Here is a 13,550-nt window from a genome sequence, read left to right as displayed (position 1 = left end):
GAACTGATTTATTCAGGACAGACAGCTTGAGAAGGAAACTTTTTAATCCTTGCAATTTTTGCCTTCTTTGCTCTTGCAGTTTGTATTATTTTGCAGCAGACTGGAAGGTGAAGGTGATCTGTACCTTCAGATTTATTTCAACTTTTCGGGCTCCTGCAAATCTCTAGGCCTTCTTATGAATGCTAAAGTGGGCAGTGCAATTACATAGTTCCCCTCTTTCCTTCTCCTGCTGCTGTAGTTCTTTGCCTCAACCAAAGGGATCTTCACCAGTGATTTTTTGTGGCCACAAGAACTGGGCTTTTAGATATGTGTCCTGATTTTCAGAAGTACTGCAATGAGATGCGGGTAATGGTAGAGGAGAAAATTGTACAGTTACTTTCATCCAACTGAAACATGCTTTATGCCAGTTTCTTCAGAAAGCTGACCAATATACTGTGCTATAAATGGTGTTCATGTAATGGTGAGAACAGTACCAGTATTGGGGCAACCTTCTATGGGTTAAGCTCTCAGGTAAAGCTCCTCTGCCTCTTCAATAGCAAATTAACTTTTCTTAAAGTAGGTTGCTGTGACTCTGTATGACAATTCAGGTGCCCAGTCGCTTGCACATGGGGTTTTTTTGCACATGCATTGTTTTTTAAAGTAGAAACTATTAATAATCTTGTCTCAAAGTGTTTCTGATGTTGTACTAAAACCTGTTTAAGTGGAATTTTTTCTCTTCTGAGCATTTTGGCTTTTGTTCTACAAGAGAAAAACTTTATGTTATTTATGATTGGATTCTCATTTTTTATGTTGTCTTTTCCTTTTCCCTTAGAGGTGATATATTTAAGGAAACCGAATACTTAATCTGAAAATATAATCTCAAATATACCTAGACTGCTGTTAAGTAATCTGTTGTTATATACTGAACTCTAATTTACCAAGCCATGTCTTTAAAAGTATCCTCTTTTTCACAGTATTCAAAGGTGTCCCAGAACCATCGTTCCTCTGATTATTAATAATAAGCCAAATATTGTAGGCATTCCTCTAAGCCAGCACTCTAGGTTATTGCTTTTAAACTGTGTTGAAGGCTTCCAGTCCTTTGGAAAAATTACATGACTACTTTTACTTATGGAATGCAAATACAATTTTTCTGCTTGATTGTTTGTTAGTGTATATATGTGCACTCATTAAAATGGTGAATTCTCTCTTCTCTGCAGGCACAACTTCAAGACATTCAGGAGTACTTTGGAGTGAACTGGCAGGAAGCCTTGCAATACCACGGTGGCAATAACAGTGGCTGTCCTCTGGAGATGCTAAAACTCAGCTTTATTTTGAACTTTTCTTACACCTCCCAACCTGTGCGCAAAGGACTTAACATTGATTTGGATTCATGTGGTATAAAACAGTCACGGGTATGGGCTTTTTTCCTCCCTTTACTTGACATCTGTGTGTTTCCAGCAATCAGTGATGAAGTCTGTACTAGGTCTGCTGACATTTGGTCTGTTTTTGAGAGTTCTGAGTGACAGGTACTGTAAACATCCTACACTCTCAGCTGTGGAAACTAAGAAAGCTGGGAGAAGGCTGTTTACTCTCCCTGCCTTGGAAATCGTCTGGAGGACAAGGGTGCAATATTGTGAGCCCTGTGTTGATTGTATTTCTGACAACCTGTATTTCATATTTTACATTATGGTGTCAGTAAACAAATAATAGCATTATATCATGTCATCAGTGTCTCATGTTCTGACTGAGGTCAGAAGGGCCTTACAATATGCTTTAGCTGTACTGCCGGCTTGAGGGAAACTTAAATAGTAGCAATAATACATTACAATACTTTCATCCTTAAGCAGTGATTAAAACAGACCTGTCGCGCTGTGTTTTTTTTTATAGGTGGTGGTACATACAAGTTACAGTGTAGACATCCTCAGGGTGACACATCAGTAGTGTATTTAATCAAAATCAACCTTAAATGTTTGGGTTTTGTTTTCTAAGATTCACTCAATTCTTGTTTCCTACCCAAAAGGGTGTCAACCCATCAGAGGTGTCAACACTGATTAACTTCATCTCTAAATTAACTGAATTAAAGATACAAAGGTGTTTGCCTTGTGTTTTCCGCTTGCTGTTCCCTGCCACTTGCCCCCCAGACTGTATTATTCTTTGTACTTTGTCCTGGGAATCTTCCTCTTCCTCCTTGTGTTTCTTTTGTTCTATTTGCCATTAGAAAAGTAGAGCTTCTCATTTTAAATGTAGAATAAGCTGAAAAAAAAATTTTCCTTTTAAATCTAATATCCTGCTGGCATGGTCTAAATCCTCATGAAGAGTAGTTTTGCAGCTCTTCTTAAGCAGTGACTTTCACAGAAAGAATATTGTTGCCTTTTTTTTTCTTTTTTTCTTATTTATGGAAGGGGACACCTTTTGTGCTCTAAGAAATTTTCATAATACAGTTGAATTCAAAGATCGCCTTCCAGCTCCTTTTGCAATAGCATTCTTATGTCTTCAGATCCTGCTGCTTCAGCTCTTTAGCAAAGGCATTTAAATATAAAATCTTTGAAATAAGAGCTGTTCTAAGAGTGTAAATATCAGGGTTTGGAAAGTGATGGGAGTGGGAAGACAACAGAAGAATGGTGAAAGATTGTGTAAGGGTTTGAAGTAGTGCTTCAACAAAATGGACAAAAAATAATTCAACTGTTAGGCAGAGCTAAAAAAAAAGTCAATTATTTGAAGCAGTAATTATTTTTCAGGCTCTGGCTTGCCTTCCTTTTGGAAAAAGGAATCGGAGGACAAGCCAGAGTCACAGGGCCCATTAGAGTGCTGTAGCCAAGGAGTAAGTTGATGAGTGAAAAGAAGGTTGAGGTCTGGCTGTGCAGTAACAAACACCGGCACTTCAGGTTTGTGGGGGTTTAACTCATGATTTGTGCAGTAATTTCTAAGAAAAGCAGAGTTAGCCTCCTAAAATGATCATTTTAAGGAGACGTTAGCTGTTCAGACTAGTCAAACGATAGAGGGTAGCATTTCCTCATACACATGGTTCCCTCCGCAAAGAGATATTTCCGAGGGTGGTGGAGCGTGGTTACGTCCTCCACTGCATGACAGTACTGGTTGTAGGCTGTGCTGTTGAGGAGGGACAACCTCCTGAAAGGACGTAACATCCTGAATTTGTGGGCTGTGTTTTTTTATATTATTCTTACTTAAATTTGCTTTAGGTTTAGAATCATTATTTTGTGTCAGCTGGAAAAAAACTTGGCTATATTTAGCATTACTTATTTGTGCGTTTAATAGTGAAATTCCATCTTCAGTTTCATCAGTGTAGGTGACCGCTGGAGTCTTTCTCGTGCGTTCTTCCTTGGCCACGCTTTCCTGCCCTTTTACTTGTGCTGACCATGTTTGTTTAAACTGCGAACTAATTCAGTGGCTTGACCCCGCTGAAAACTAAATAAGCAAAACAGCTTTTATGTGGATCAGCTGAGTAATGACTCCACCACTGTGTTGTGGCCTAAAATGCTACTAAAAATGCTAATTCCTTCAAATATGGCCGCTTTTCTGAAGAGCTAGAGCAGAGTTTATTCTAAATAGATTATGAAATCCTAAAACAATAAAATGGTGAAATTACAGGATTTTGTATATTTTCATATTTTATTTGATATTAAATTATTTTGTTAATGCTGTTTGAATGCAATTGCAAGCATAGTGCTAAAATAAATTAAGATAAAATTATTTTAATTAAATTTTTTCATTTTTTGAATGCCATTCATGCTTCTCCGAAAGATTTGTTTGTAAAGTCTAATAACTAAATTGTGTTGGTAATAGGGAGCAACCAGTAATTTTGCTACCTCTAGGCTTTTAATTGTAAAGGTATCTTCTGATGTACTTGCACCATACTGAGCACTGTATAAATTGCATTATTTCTAGATCACAGAGGTTTTTTCCCCCAGGTGTCACTTGCCAGTCTAAAGGCAAACGTTATGTCCTTTTCTCTTGTTAATCTCAGACTTCAAAGAGTTTAAGATTCTTTCCAGTCTATCAATTAAATATAGAGCTTTCCCATTGTGAAAAAACATACAGGGCTGTTTCAAAAGCCTGTTGCCAGTAATGAGTTTTGGATTGGGTCCATGGAGAGGTAATCTGGATAGCTACCACAGCAAGTCATCTGTGGGAAGTTGCTGACTGTAGGCATGAGCTTTTTTTTTTTTTCCTTGAGGTGGGGTTCTGCCAAGATGCAAAAGTGACTTGGTCCAAGTGATTCTTGGCACCACCCAGGACAATATCATTCTTGCATGTTAAGCTCAACATGCTGCATTGATTGTGTTTTGGTTTGGGTTTTTTTTTCTATGATGAAGAGGAGGACAGTTCTATCATGTTTCCTTATTTCTAAACTTAAGTTCAGGTATTGTAATTTTCTCCCTATAAACTCTTAACACAGAGGTGAAGCAGAATTTTCTCCTTTTTTTTTCTTTTTTTTAAGCGACATTTTTGATTACATAGTTGCTCTAGGTAATTGCCTAACATCCAGTTTTGGTAATATAGGGAGTGACTGTGGGAAGAACGAATGTGTGGGAGTCCTTGGGTAGAGCTGTTGCTTGTTTGGAGATCGCGACCTGACCTTGAGGTTTACCAGTGAAATATTAGAAAAACATTGTATTAAAAGTTTCAAAGAGCTGCTAGTGAGGGAAAGGAGAGGTGAAGGGGGAAGAGAGGTGACTGACTTATCCTTCAAAGGAGGAAAATAATATACTGTTGATTTTAAGTGTAAACACTTACTTGATGATTGTCCTGGTTTTGGCTGGGATAGAGTTAATTTTCTTTCCAGTAGCTGGTATAGTGTTATGTTTTGTATTTAGTATGAAAATATTGTTGATAACTGAAAACATCAGCGTGTTGTTGCTAAGTAGTGTTTAATCTAAGTCAAGGATTTTTCAGCTTCTCATGCCCAGCCAGCGAGAAGGCTGGAGGGGCACAAGGAGTTGGGAGGGGACACAGCCAGGGCAAACTGGCCAAAGGGGTATTCCAGACCATGTGGTGTCATGCCCAGTATATAAACTGGGGGGAGTTGGCTGTGGGGGGGTGGATCGCTGCTCGGGAACTAACTGGGCATCGATTGGTGAGTGGTGAGCAATTGCATTGTGCATCGCTTGGTTTATATATTCCAATTCTTTTATTATTATTGTTGTTGTTGTTATTATTTTCCTTTCTGTCCTATTAAACTGTCTTTATCTCAACCCACAAGTTTCACTTTTTTCCACTCTCTCCCCCATCCCACTGGGTGGGGGGAGTGAGCGAGTGGCTGTGTGGTGCTCTGTTGCTGGCTGGGGTTAAACCGCGGCAATGATACAGTGAAAGAGAGCAGCAGTTGTCCTTGATGCTTATACAAAAGTAGAGTTCTTTTTATGCAGTAAATCTCACTGTACCTGATTCTAATTCAGTGTGGGAGAATTTAAAGGTCTGTGACAAGCTATTCTACTTTGAAGACCTATATCTACATGGAAGAAGAAAAAAAGAGTTTGCTTTGAATGAAAGAGGAGAAGAAAAACACATGTGGACTTCAGTCATAACTGCCCCTGAAATGAGAGAGGAGATTCTAGATTTGAATTTTCTCTGTGCTATGATTGAGATAAAAACATGTAAAAACAACTGTCCTGCAAAATGCAAACAGGTGTGGGACATCTGCCACACAAATATGCATTCATATGCAAACAAAGATTTTTAAAGCTCTAAAAATACATTAACTTAAAATGTGAGCAAACACTTTTTTTTCTTTGATTCAGGCTTTCTTCAAATTAGGTTCTGTGTTTTAAAAACCTTTTTTTGTAAACTGATTCTCTTATAAAGCACATTTAATTAAGCAGAACACAAAAGCTGAAGCTTCTTTTATTCTTGTGTGAAACTTTGGTTCTTGTCAGCTCTGGGCTCCATCCAAGACCTACTTAGCTACAGTTAGGCTTTTGTTTCTGTATTTTTGACCTTTGGTTTTAAGGATGTTAGGGTGAATTAAATGGAAATATGCTTTTGTAGCAAGCACTCTATGTAATAAGCAAACTTCAGTGAAGCATTGCAGTCTATAACTACAAAGAACCTCAGAAAAGAAGCTGAGGGCTTGCTTATTTTGAACAGTGTAATATGATAGCTAAATTACACCTTATTTACCTCTCCAAAAGGGAGAGTAGAGTGAGGCTGTGTTGCATAAGCCTTACGTTTGCAGCACTGACTCCCCTCCAGGAGAGGATCCAGTTTTGTTCCTGCTACAGTTAACAGGGGATTTTTGTTGCTGCCTTGGTCACGTTGTTAGGCTGTTAAAATAATACTGCGGAAAGATGGGCTCTAATCCTGGCTTTGGACAGACTCTCTGCACTTCACTTTCTCCTTTGTGAAAGCTGACGGCGCTTCCTCTGTAAACGCAGAAGCGCGCGTTGTTTTGGAGTCTCTCTCTTTGCGGTGAAGCGTGTTTCCCAAAATCATACCATCACGAGGTGGTTTGTCTCATTGTGTTCCAGGCTTTCACTATGTTTTAGATAGATTGCACTGTTTGGTTGTACCGCTGGGGAAGCGGAAAGGATGTGCTTATTACAAGACCTAATGCAGGGTTATCGTAAAGGCTGCTAAGAGCTCCTTCTTGTGCTTGGGTTGCGATGCTGTCCTCCCACAGGTGCCAAGCGGGCACATGGCACCTCTGCTAGTGGTGGTTTTAAGCGTGTGGTACGGGGCAGCCCGCGGTTTGTACAGTTGTACCCCGGCAGCTGGGGTGCTGAGGGCTGCCCAGCTACGGCAGCGTGGAAGTCGGCTCCAAGCCAGCCTCACCCCACTTTCTGGTACCCTGGGTATATTCTTAGGCTACGGGAGGGTCCAGCAGACCCCGTTTCTTTTCTCTTAGCTCAGGATAAACACACTGAGCATCGCCACCAATTAAGAACTTCTGGGCTTTGCATCATTTGAAGGCTGCCTTTCTCCAGTTGTTTCTCTATAGCCTAAAGCACCTGCTGGCTCAGGTGTTCTGAAAAAGTGCTGCTAAAATAACTCAGCTCTGATGGGCAAGGGATAGGGTGATGTTGACAAATGAAATAATTCCAGGATCTATGAAATTCATATTCTGTTCCTTGGCTAGAAATAGATGGCTCTGTATAGCTATGAACTTCATAAATAGTTGAACTTCGTGCAACTTGCCTAGCTTGCAAATGGTTTTAGTAAGGATGTTGAGATGCCACTAGATTATGCTTAGTTCACAAAGTACCGATGAAATATGCACAGTGGTAGGTTTATTATTTTTTATTCTTAGCAGTGACTGTACTCACTGCATTGATATTAATGGAGCTGCTAATTAAGATCTTGCAGCTTGACTGTGTGCACTTTAATGTGAGGTATTTAAAAGACGTGTAGATGTGGCACTTAGGGACATGGGTTAGTGGTAGACTTGGCAGTGTTAGGTTTACGGTTGGACTCGATCTTAAAGGTCCTTTCCAACCTAAATGATTCAGTGATTCTATGATTCTAATTGATTAAATGCTACAATATTCTTTGTGCTGCCTGCATGGAAGAGCAGATCGAATCTAAATTTAAATAGATCATGTTTTATTGCCTTGGGGTAATTGTGTGTAGCGTACAGCCTTTGAAATTAGAAGTGACAAAATCGGTTGTCTTGGTTGCCACTCAGAGTAGGTGTGTGTCATAGTGTATAGGTTTGCAAAACCAGGAGTGACCAAACTTGTCTGCTCTTTGCTGAAAGGTCCTGATGCTCGTGAAAAGTCCTACAGCCACTCGTGTTCACGCCCAGGAGTCCTTCATGTTGACTTCTGGGGACCCTGGTGCTTCTGATGACCATTGCAGTGCCTCCCCTCTGACCCCAGGAAAGGGTTCTCCCGGGGTGTATTTATCACCTACTTTCCCTCTTGAAAGTGAAGAGTATCAGCTCCCTTTTGTGATCAGCCTCGCTGAAGTTTGCATGCTCTAAAAGTCTCAGCAAGTACCCAAACTGAGGGGTGCTTGGTGATACTAACCTTGGGAGACAAGCTCTACTGCTAACGATGATCTATTTTCTGATACTTCCAGTGGCAAACTTTATGCTGACAGCGTGTTTTTACCTATCCTTAATGTTTCTATCTCCTGCAGAGATGTGTGTGTGTTGGCTCAAATGCTTTTCTGTGGGACTTTGCTGCTCTTTATTTCAGAGATTTGGTTAGAGCTATGTGAACTCACTGTGTCATATGGCTTGGTTAGGATAGGAAAGGAGTAGGACTGAAACTCAGAGGGCAAAAGAAGTTGAATGGAAAATATCTGGTAAGATTTTTTTTATGAACTGCTGAGCTCTTCCAAGTGGGGGAGAAAAAGGATCAAAAATGAAAAATATTAAAGACAAGTTGATGTCTGAACTGTCAGTTCAGGAGGCTCCAGAGAGAAACTGAATGGAAAGTTTTCCCCTGAAGTCCCCATGGAATTTTTAAAGACAAATCTAAATGGAGAACAGCACGGATTTATGTCTTTGTCTACAGGAACGGAATAATTATTGGCAGCCAGAAAAGCAACTCCAGATTCTTGGCAGAAAAAGAAAGCGGTCCGGCTCAAAGACTTGAACCGAGTTGATATAAGGTCTTTCATGGGAAAATGTAAGATTTTAATATGTACAATAGAACAAATTTGTGGAAATGCGGAGGTGGGAAATGGAAAATGTTGGTTAGGGCTTGAAAACACGTATACCTGTGTTTGGTTTCTTTGAGTATTTTTGCAGGCTGGAATGTTGTCTGAACATATGCCAAATGCATTGTTTACAGCAAGTAAGGTAATTACCTATAAAGGAATATAGAAGTTCCTGCTTCAGATTGTGGTCTGTCACTTAATTTTAAAAGCAAGACTTATTTTGAGTATTTTAACAAAATTTAACAATTTCTATTTCACATTTTAATCTGGAATGAGAGGAAAAGTAGTTTATGCTTTCATCATCTCCCAGTTTCAGCAGTCTGAAAAATATATGTGGATTTTAGGTGCATAAAAGTTCACAATGATTTCTTGATTGCTAAGGGGGGGTTTGTTTTGGGTGTTTTTTGGTGGTTTTTTTTTGGTTTTTTTTTTTAGTAGATCATGCGGTTCTTTTGATCTATTTGATGTTTTTGGTATTGTCTAAGGCAGCGTTAGGCTGGTTTTACTCCCCTATTGCCCTCTCTCTGTATTTGCATCTAGTGAAGAGGGGGAAGTAAGGATTTTGTTTCGGTCCATTTGAGTCAAGATTCCTATACTGTGCAAACATTTTTGGTGAGGCGTTCGCAGGCTTTTTAATATTGCTGGCTTAGTACCATCCACTAGTTCTGCGGGGATGTGAGAGAAAGTCACGGACTGCGCGCTCTGAGGCTGGTACAGAGGGAGGTGTTAGCAGGGCAGGAGCAGCAGGCTGGACCTCTCTGTCCTTGAAGCCTTCCCCTCCAACTCCCCTGCTGAACTTCAAAGAAACTTCACAGGTCTGTCCAGTTTAATTTCTCTTCAGATTAACCTGAAAGATGGACAAATGCATACGGCTGTCACCAGTAGGGCTAGTTCACATGGCTTAGCAATCTAAGGTGTTTTTTAATGTCTGCTCTTCTGAAGGGAATTTCAACCGAGACATCAAAAGGTATAGGCAGGGGGAGAGAGCTTCACTTTTTTAAGCAGGAACATTGGCTCGTTACCTGGCTCTAGGGACTTGCCTATACATGGAGTTGTTCTGAACAGCTCTCTGTGATGCTTCTGTGAATAGAACAGGAGCTTCCAAAAATAATTTGAATCATCCATTACCTTTGAAATGCACACTCTGCTTTAATAGTAACAGACAGGTTTTAGGCATAGACAAGTTCTTGATAATTTGTTGAAAACCAAACCCTTTTGTGGAAATATTCTCTACTTCGAATGAATATTTGAGAAATGTGCTTGGATCCAGACTGTGGTTTGTGTGTGAACAGTGAGGGCAAACCTGCAGCACAGGCACTGGGACACAAGTGGGATGTGGGAGACTGAAACGCACATCTCTTCCACCTGATTAAAAAATGAAAGCAAGTGTTGAAATCTTGACAACTCTCACAAAACCAAAAAAGCACCTCAACCTGGGTACGTCCCCCCCAACTTCCCGTGCTCTCATATTCTGACCAACTTTACTCCACTGTTTGTTCATAGAAAATACAGTTGTTTTATACTCTGAAGACCTTGACATGCAGCCTGCTTGAGAGTATATTTTCCAAACAAGTCATCTTAATTTCTCATCTCTTAAATATAGAAGCATCCAGTTACATTTGGGATACAATTTTTTTTTCTGGGGAAGGGAGGTGGAGGAAAAAGAGAGTCAATCAGTGCAGAAGAGAAGAAAGTAGAGAAGCATTTTCAAAGAGCCAAAAGGTCTGATTTAATCCTTGCTGATGCTGACAGTCCTGTGGAGTTCAACATTCAGCAGCTGGGACTATACCCTTCTGAGGTTGTGCCTTGCCTTTCACCAGCAGCTCCTGCTCTGCGTCCCTCTTGCTCCCCTGTCTGCTCCGTGGAGCTTGCCCGATCCCACTAAGGGGGACTGAGGACCAACTCTCAGCTGATCTGTCCCCTACATCTTGTGTTTCATAGCTAAGGAACTGAGAGAAATCGGGCTGAGAAGAGGTAGGTGCCCAGGAAGGTTCAAGAGGGGCTAAAGCTGGAATGGTTGCCAGCAGAAAGAGACCTAGAAACAGGGCTGCAGAAAGGCTTAGCAGAAGCAACCTGAGGATGGCTTGAGTAGAGAGAAGTCTTGGGAAACAAAGAGAAGAGCAAACCTGGGGAAGGACAGAGCTTGCTACTTAATATAGAGCATCAGCAGCTGATTTTGCAGGAGAGGAGATGGCATGAAATCCTGCACAAAAGGGTGTAAAATGCAAAAGTTAGGCAATGTGTGTGTGTGTGTATAATCAAAAGGCAGCAAAATGTGAGACTGCTCTGCCTTTGCGGGCTCGTGAGACAGAAACTGGAAGTACTGTACCAGGAGAGCACAGTGAACCTTTTTTGAAGATGGGACTTGATAGACCTTTAGCTTGAAACAGGCTTGTGTCCAGCTGATGCAGGGAGAACTTGTAATTGTTTGGAAAAGACCGTCTATACCTATTGTAAGTCCTATTGCATGGGTTTCTCCCTTGTTGACGGAAGGACTGGTCCTCCCACATCAGTCCACTGACAACCAGCTATTGCTCAGCCTCGAAAGGGCAAGGTCATCAGCTAAGAGCCTGGTCTGTGGTGTCACGTTCCTCTGGAAGGAGAAGCCTTTTGCCCTGGTCACCCGTAGCCAAAGCCCCTGCACCATCAAAGGAAGATGCCAGGGACCGCAGCCTGATTCTGAGAGGGAGAGTTAATTCATCACAAAATTATCTTCTTGGCCATCCTGAACAAAAAGCAATATATAAAGCAGCCAAGGATTCAAATATATGTTACCCAAACCACCTGCGTCAAATCAAGCTATTCTAAGAACAACATTCTATCAACAAGTGATTTGGGAAAGCCTCCTTTGAACATCGTCCTCCTCCGGAGCGGCATTTTGGAGGTAGCTCTGCCGCATCTATAAGGTTCATCAAGTGCTGAGGTACAAAATGGAGCTGTCTGTACTCCTGCAGGTCCCTGTGGTGGCTGGTGCGAGGGGACCAGAGGCAGGGCTGCGAGAACGGAGTGGAAAATGAGTTTGATAATGTGGATTTATGTTTGGGGATTTTTTTTGTGGCTGGAGACTGTGGAGCTGATGGAGGGCAGGAGGGGCTGCTGCCCCTGCTGCCTCCGAAACACTAAAAAATAATAATAAAAAACCCCAGTCTTCAGCGCTGCCGCTGGTTTGGCACGACACAAATCTGCTATTTTCCCCCAGCACTCTCTTCTCCGTCCAGCTGAAAACCAATCTAAAATCCCTAGTGGCAGAATTAAAAGAAATAAAATGATTCCCTCAGTCCTCTGTGGGGCCCGTTTGGCTGGACTGGTGCCGGTACGAGGGGGTCGGTCCCACCAGCCTCCCCTGCCATCGCCTGTCCACGCAGCCTTGCTTCTCAAGGAGAAATGGAATAATTTGAGATAATCAAGTAATAAAGGTCGGGTCTTAATGAGTGAGGACGTAGCCAAGCTTAATAACTCCTGTTTTCCGACTGCTGTTTTCTGTTTCGGGACAGGAAAAGTGATTTTTCTGCTGTAATTCAGGGTGACTGCTGTACTCTGCTTTGTCTCCCTGCTCATTTAGGATTTAGGCAATAGATAGTTAAGGCACTCTGAAATATTTTTGCAGCTAGCTAGTCCGTGAATTATAGCAGATTTGGCCTATTTTTGGAGGGGTTTGAGGCAGAGATGTTTACAACAGCTTGCAGAAAGGACAGGACTTGCTTTTGTAAAATTCTTAATGTGCCAGCATCTGGTACCTAAGTCTTGCTGCTAATCAGTCTGTAGGTTTTGGAAACCTTTTTTTTTTTTTTTTTTTTTTTTTTTCCCTCCCCCCCCACCTTGTTAGTGGAGGTGGGGAGAGGTAAGACCTTCAAACCTAGCAGAAGCACAAACCTCTTGTTTGCTTTTTCAGATAGAGGTCCAGCTCCAAGCTGCACAGTTGACAGAGGCTTGCTATGACTGCACCTTACGTCTTGCTAAAGCTTTTCAATTTATTTTTGTCACCTCGCAAATACTACCTTCTCTGTCCCACTATATTCTGGACGAAATCTTTGAGGAAAGACAGCAAAGGACAAGATGATAACATACCATCCAAGATGGCTTTTTAAGGCTGGTGTGAGACTCCATATTGTTCCTTTGGTGCAGGAAAGGGAAATCTTTTATTTGAAGAAAGGTTGCGGACAACTCTAAACCCTGGAGCTTTGGGGAATAGTTTGTTTCCTGTTTTCATTTTGCTGAAATTTAAGATAAATTAGTCTATCGAAATTTCTGTATAGAATTGGGCAATAAAGTCAGTATGCTGGGCAGCTGTGGAAGGCTTCACTTTCTATGGTTCTTACAAGAAAAGATCGGGAGCAGGCAAGGCTTGTTCATTTGCATTACAAGAAAGCCCAGCATACTGGCTTGTCTGTCACTGCAGTATTTCATCTGTCTGCCCAGGCTTTCTCTCTGCATCCGACTGAGTTGAGCAACGTGGCTCCATTGATTTCTGTCAGCAATGCAGGGGGTTTCACCGGACAGATATTACACTGTTCAAGGTCTAATCATCTTTGACATGAATGGGGAAGGAAAAAAAATGCATTTCTGAGTGTGTGCCTGGTGTCTGTTGACACACAACTTCTGTTGCAACCAGTGGGAAAGCATGCTTGGCTCAGGCTCAGCACCCCAGTCTTACTGTATCTTACAGCACAAGTACTGGTTTTGGGTTTGGTTTTTTTTTTTAATTGTAACTTGTGATTGTGCAAAGGCGTTAGTTTGACTTTTTTCAGTTGCTCTTTCAGGAGCTCTAGGCTGTTGCTCAGGATAAACAATCAAACCGTTCTGGCGAGTGCTGCACTTTACGCCTTCGCACCTGAGTAGGGTCATACTGAGGAAGCGACCAGCTCTGCTGAAAAAATCTGTGAGTTTGAGACATTTGTAAATAACAGCGTGGTTAGAAAGTCAGAAGACTAACCTTGCGCTATGTTAGGGTA

At 41.4% G+C, this 13,550-nt stretch overlaps 1 long non-coding RNA gene across 2 annotated transcripts in view; it reads left to right on the top strand.

The window, feature by feature from the left end:
• Positions 1-13,550, top strand: part of LOC138689530 (uncharacterized) — a 69,663-nt gene that overhangs the window by 36,769 nt on the left and 19,344 nt on the right. The window contains exon 3 of one of the 2 annotated variants that reach the window (XR_011328366.1): positions 1,197-1,391. This is a non-coding gene — a long non-coding RNA (uncharacterized lncRNA). Of the gene's footprint in view, positions 1-1,196; positions 13,478-13,550 lie in introns of both variants that reach the window. The other variant, XR_011328365.1, reaches the window with a different exon arrangement.

Source organism: Haliaeetus albicilla, chromosome 17, assembly GCF_947461875.1.
Source record: "Haliaeetus albicilla chromosome 17, bHalAlb1.1, whole genome shotgun sequence".
Lineage (NCBI taxonomy): Eukaryota > Metazoa > Chordata > Aves > Accipitriformes > Accipitridae > Haliaeetus > Haliaeetus albicilla.
Note: the sequence above shows the minus strand (reverse complement) of the source record. Positions and strands in the feature narration are given on the sequence as shown.